The sequence below is a fragment of the Chaetodon auriga genome, chromosome 18 (assembly GCF_051107435.1).
Source record: "Chaetodon auriga isolate fChaAug3 chromosome 18, fChaAug3.hap1, whole genome shotgun sequence".
NCBI lineage: Eukaryota > Metazoa > Chordata > Actinopteri > Chaetodontiformes > Chaetodontidae > Chaetodon > Chaetodon auriga.
In genome coordinates, this window is record NC_135091.1 from 6,647,965 (window position 1) to 6,654,629 (window position 6,665).

Here is a 6,665-nt window from a genome sequence, read left to right on the forward strand (position 1 = left end):
GGTGGCAAATGACTGTTTGTCTGGCCTTGCTTTTATGGCGGAGAAACGCCCCCAGATAAATGCCCCGAATTCAGTGTCTCACCCGCCCTCCAGCCCTGGGAGTTTCATTTCTAACTAGACAAAGGCAGTTTAGGGAGGCAGGCAATTGTGTGGCCTGCCCTCTGTAGAGCCACTATTCACATTCAAATTCATAGTCTGTTTATTGGATAATAAATTGAGCATGAAAGATTAATTTGCATTTATTTCATCATCCCCATGATATAGAGCAGCAATTTCTATACAGTAGCGTCCAGAGCTTAATAACCCAGAGGCAAAACCTGCATATCAAAATGTGCTTTCTTTCTTTTAAGGACACTGGAGTGGAGCCCCGTGGCAACATATCTGCCATGATTCACACTTCTTGCTTCCTCCCACTAAATTCTTGTCACTCACAGTATGAGAACGACATATCAGACACACTTAGCACCGAGCCGATAGTTATCACACATTTAGCGCAATCAAAATCCTAATGAACATCATTAAAATCAAGGCTTTAAAAACCGTGGATTACATCACTGTGGGTTTACACAGTCGGGGTGTGTGTGTGTGTGTGTGTGTGTGTATGCTTACGTGCATGCGAGTGTGTGTTAAGGGCTAACGGAGCCTTGTTAGAGCGCCGCAGGCAAAAAGCATTGGGGGTCACCTCTTATTCAAAGCAGGCCTGACATGGGCATTTTTCTTCCTTTTACTTTTCAGAATAAATTTCTTTGTGCTAAAGAGCTGCAGCAGACAGGAGCCAACGAGAAGCCGGAAGCCCTGGGTGGTCCCCATCAATTCCAAGCACCCGTGTGGTAACCAAAAGGTCACATGTTTAATCCCAGCAGCCGCCAATATGCTGCTGGGATTACAAGGGTGTCAAATAAATAAGTCCTTGAACGTGACAGTATTTACCAACGCTTGACTTGAGACGTTCGGGTTTTGACTGTGGTTCCAACCGTGATTATTTTCATTATCGATTAATATGCTGATTATATTCTCCATTAGCCGATAAAACGTTGTGAAATATCAGAAAACATCCAACCACTAGTCACATATCACATAAAGCAGCAAATATCCACAATTGATAAGGTGGAACAGCTAGCTGCCTGTTCATTTTTCAAGCGACTAATGATCAATCGACTGATCGTTTCAGCTCATCTTTTGACTTATGGTTACCAAGATGTTCTTATGTGGTTGATCAAGTATCTTGTCAAATATCCATTGATATTTATCAAACTCAGACAAATGAGCATGATCATGGATGAGCTCGCAAGATCAACTTTTGGACTCTCTTGGCAGCCTGTGGGTGCCAGAAGAACCCACAATAAAGGTCTACGCTGTTTCCTGTTGAAGTGCCATTGAGCAAAAAAAAAAAAAACCTGCACCCACAGGCTGCCCACTCATAGTAAATCAGCTGGATTGGCAGCGTTCAAATGTTACATAATGAAAGCCTATAGGTTCAAAGGGAGGAGCGCCCGTCTCGTGCTCATTATCAGTCAGTCTGAAATATCGGCGTGGTGAGAACGCGCGGGGGTCGTGAGGGTTATATATTTGCTCAGTGACTGCGCGCTGCTGGCTGCGTGCCGTGGGGGTGGTGTGTGTGTGTGTGTGTGTGTGTGTGTGTGTGTGTGTGTGTGTGTGTGTGTGTGTGGTGGTGGTGGTGGTGGGGGGCCTCTGAACATGGATGGGCTGATTTTCCGCGCGGACCGGAGGCACGAGCCGCTGCTGCCTGGGCACGCGCTGACTCTTCAAAACAAACAGCCGCCTTCAATAAAACTGACGAGAGCGAGCGGCAGCGCAGCGTTAGCCGTAAGAGAATAAAAGCAATGTTTCGGGGCGACTTTAGCCTCGTTTGCCACATCACTCGAATTCACCAGGAGCTGCTGCAAAGCGCCAAAATGCGCTGGTTTAACACCGAGAAGAGCGGCGGAAAGAGTCTGAAACTAGAGCGGCAGAAAGTGGCAGCACAGGGGAAAAAATTTCCTCTGAAGTCACAGGATAGAAAAACTCAGCAGAACTGCTTAAAAATAAAACTGGATTCCAACCTAGACTGTTCCCGTTTGTCACGTCTGGCTCGCTCTTCTCCGAAGCAGCGCAGAGACAAGTCGTAACACGTTCAACATATTGTTGAATAGGAAGAGTGTGCCCCCCCCTCCTCCCTTATAGGCTCCTTTTTTTGTCGCCTGACATGTAAAGAGAAGCTGCTCTCTTACCTCCTCTGGACTGGAGTCTCTGTCCAGGGTGCTGGAACGCTCAGGCGCTGTCCGGGGTGCTGAAACGCTTAGTGTCTCTCCGGGGTGCTGAATCTCATTGCGGGCTCAGGAGAGGCTTTGTAAATCCGCTGCGAGGAGGCGCCGAAAACGCCGGTCCAACAAACTGCTGCCGCCCTTAAGTTACAGTCAAAGCAAATCCCATTCCCGGCCGCGTGGCCCAACACCACGCGGACAGCGCGAGAGATGTTCACAATTGTGATGTCAAATCTGAATCTAAATCAGAGTGGAGCCTGCTGGCTGCGCGGAGCCGCTTTGGCAAGTGTAACTGCTGAGGCTCCTCTGCCGGATAGGCTCGACCACATCTCCCTCTCTCTCCCTCCCTCCCTCCCTCCCTCTCTCTCTCTCTCTTTTCTATTCTCCTCGCTCTATCAATCACTATTCAATTCAAATATGCTGGAGTGACAAGAGGGAAACCAATAGCCTCCAGAATCCTATACAAGCTACAATAGACGCGAGCAAATGACTGCCAATAGTTAAACAGAAATCATTTAGCATTAGCTTTATTGGCAGTGATGCGATAAAGAAACATTCAATTTGACTTAATTCAATGCGACTGTGCCAAAAAATTATGTCACTGCTGCATGCAAGCTATAAGATGAAGACAGAGGTACATTCTCTCTCTCTCTCTCTCTCTCTCTCTCTCTCGCACACACACACACACACACACACACACACACACACACATACACACACTATGGGGAATTGAATTGAATTTATGGTCAATTTACTTATGTAGAGGGAACAGCCATCTGTTTCGGCCGCCTCCTGCCCTGTCATTTTGTTGCATGTTTGTCTTTTGTTTTGAACAGAACAACAGTTTTTCCACAGAATATTCTACGTTAAATGGGAGTGAAGAACAATGGCAGAAGGATTAGTCATGAAAGAAAAGCACTAATGCGATAATTAATTTGGGACGGGTGCCATCAATTTAAGTGTCACAGCGGAACCCGGATGGCACGATTATAAAAATGAGTGACATTGTGGCAGATCAAAGTACCATAATGTAGAGTCAGACCACTATAAACTCACATAGTACACACTGGAACATCAATATTAAATACTGTCAAGTGGGTTTTATTCTCCATCTTATTCGACATTAATTTTTTATCCCTGTTTTCATCTTCATTCTGCAAAGCACTTTGAGCTGCATTTCTTGTATGAAAGGTGCTAACCAAATAAAGTTTATGATTATCATTGTTGTTAAAGTGATGCGATAGGAAATCAAGAAGTATAATCAGTTCATTCAGGTATTATCAAATGTAGCATAAGGCTTTATGAAATCGCACAATCCACTGTTGAGGAGTCAAAGCACAAGACAGTGAGAATATATGATACAAGATGGTAAGACTTCAAAATCCTACTATGCATGAGAAGGTTGTAAGATCAAGACTGAGCAAGTGTACAATACTGTACGGCAATGCTAATGTTTCTGAGCTAACAACGACATGCTAGCATGCTCACAATGACAATTTTAACAGGCTGATATTGAGCAGGTGTAATGTTTACTATGTTCGCCCTCTTATTTTAGCACATTAGCGTGTTAACATTTGCGAAGTCGGGCAATGCTTTGCTTTAAACCCCTAGATTTAACCTTTACAAGTAGTATGTAAACATTTCATAAATGGTTTATAACATACTATAATGTACTGCAGTCAAAGCACTGCTAATGTATTTCTTAACAACTGAAACTCCTGTGGGAGTGAAGCTTGTGTATAAACAGATGATGAACGACAGTAGACTGAAATGCCGCTGAAATAATGTCTTCATAAGAGAACCTGTAATTGTTGTCAATTACTGTGCCTTAAAAATGCCCTTATCTGTGCTTCCAACCACATCATAATGTGCCATAATGTAAGCAATTTCTTACATGTTTATATACTGTTGATTAATGTTAAATAAGGGGGTGGTAAAGTAAAGTGCTTCCATTAGTGAGCAGAGCACACAAAGTAGAGCCGAGGCTGATGGCAGTGTCATTAGTCTTGCAGGTATTTGATCATAAACAAAAGCATTGGACAAATTGACATTTTGACCTGATGGTGGCACTAGATGTAAAGTCAGAGGATAACCAAAGTGATTGCACATCATTCTGAGGGAGACATAAATATGTGGACCATATTTCATGACAAGCCAATAGTCACTGAGGAATTCCACTCACAACCGCAAAGGTCAACCTCATAAATATCACTAAGAAAGTCAGGAGATCACCAAAGTCATTAGGATTCATCCACTGTGAACCACCACTGTCTGTGCAAAATGTTGTGCCAGTCCACCTAACGGATATTTCACCGGATAAGTGAAAACTTTGACCTGCTGGTGACGCTAGATGAAAAGTCAAAGAATCGTTAGGATCCATCCTCTGGGCAGCATGGATATACTAAATTTAATGGCAATCCATCCGGCAGTTGGATCACCAAAACCAGTAGGTTCATCCTCTGGGGACAATGAATGCCTGTTCATAGAAATCCATTTAATAGTTGCAGAGATTTTTTTTGCACTGACCGACCGGCTTCCTCATCCATAGAGCCATGCTGCTGTAGGGTGGCTGAAAATATAAACAATTAATACATATATGATGAATTTCCTAAACTCACTCTTGAATAGAAACAAAGCACAAGACAGGGAATGTATTCTCTATGTCAGACTTATCTATGTGGACATTAAAATGCTGTCATGGAAAATAAGGTCATAAGATCACAGCAGAGTGCATGCACGCATTCTAAGTGGCTATCATATGCTAATATCATAGACGTAGAGGATGAAACTGAAAAGGGAGAAGGTCACTAATTCACTATCAACTGACTCAGACATAGTGTAAGTCAGTATAGGAGTATTACATAATACATGAAGCCATAGAAGATGAAGAAATAGATGCAAGCACACTGTAAAGTCACAGCTGAAGTGCCATATACAGCCTATAGGCCTGCTATGTCCCTGTAGGAATATAATAAGAATATTGTAGTGTTTTGCCTTCGGGGATTTGGCTGCCCCCTTCCCCGCAGAGGAGAGGAGTCTGCTCTGTCTCATTAGCTTTCAAAACCACATCTATACAGAGTGACTGCGCACAGCTACTTCAAATCAAGTAGGCACAGAAAAACCCTCCTGCGCTTGCTCGTCATTTTAAAGTTATTCAGAACCCACACATGCCGCTATGGCATTAGAAGTAATTTTCAATGATTAGGGTTTTCATAAGCCAATCAGAGCCGATTAGATTCGGCAATAGAGGGAGATGTCAGGTGACTGAGGGAGCTTTGATGGAGGGGAGATCAGAAGGTTATTCCTCGGTCTGAGTCAAAGTGAATGCAGGATGAGAGGTGTTAAATATTGAGGATCCCCCCCCCCTCCCCCCCCAACACACCTCCCCTGATAGATCTCAACTTCAGCGTTATGTAACGATTTTTCTCATGTTTTTGGGGTGTGGGGTAGATTGTCCTCCGGCAGCCAGGGAGGGGAAGTTGACTGTATGATGCATGCTTTCATCATACAGGATCGAGGCACTCAGCACAGTCCACGGTTGCTACCTGTGTTACTGCAGCAGAATTTAAAGTGGCTGTTTAAAACGTTTCGTTCAGGTGTTATTTACCGAGCATCCAGTGAAACAGAGCAGCAGTTGTTTCCCGGCAGAAATTTCACTCAGAAAAATCCATCTTTATATTCTAAAACTAACGCCTGCTTGTATTCAAATCAGTTCACAGTATCACATGGTGGAAGATCCTATTAGGGAATTTATCTCTGGATTCCACATTAATCTCAATTAGGCACCATGGACTGATGCAGACTTATTATACAATACACCCAAATACATCTTTCTTTATCATTACAAAAAAAAAATAATCTAGAATGTTGTGCAAAAGAATGTGGAAGAAAGTGATAAAGTGACATCAGGGACAGACTTTGTAACACACGAGTTTCGCAATCACTGCAACAGGATTAAGATTACAACATCTGTGCCACCGTGTTATTGCGTCGTCTTGGGGCCAGACATTGTGTAACAGACATACAAGTGGATCAGCAGGTGCAAAGATGAAGCCCAAAGCTGCGGTTAATTTTAGCCCATATTGCCTTATACTTCATAGCGGCAAAGCAGCTTATTTTGGCCGCTCTGTTTACGTAGCGCCGGGTTTGGGCCTCAGATTACATCTGTGTTGTGTTTGTTGACCAGTGATTAGCTTTGCGAGCACAAAAGATCTGGTGCTGAGTGTTCTTTCGATTACTGCACCTGAATGCAGCAGCAGACAACAGACAACAGTATCTAAACTAGAGCAGCGGTGGAAGAAGTATTTCATAAAGACACTCTTTGAAAAAGTAAAATCTTACTTAAAGTGGCTGTAATTGATAGTTTTATGATAACAATCAAACAGCGCGAAATGAGCTTTA

General features: G+C 43.3%; 1 protein-coding gene across 1 annotated transcript in view; it reads right to left on the reverse strand.

Moving 5' to 3' along the window:
• Positions 1–2,561, reverse strand: part of tmem121ab (transmembrane protein 121Ab) — a 40,498-nt gene extending 37,937 nt beyond the window's left edge. The window contains exon 1 of the mRNA XM_076755592.1: positions 2,232–2,561. The gene's annotated coding sequence lies outside the window, so the exon portion shown is untranslated. The remainder of the gene's footprint in view (positions 1–2,231) is intronic.
• Positions 2,562–6,665: the final 4,104 nt, after the last annotated feature.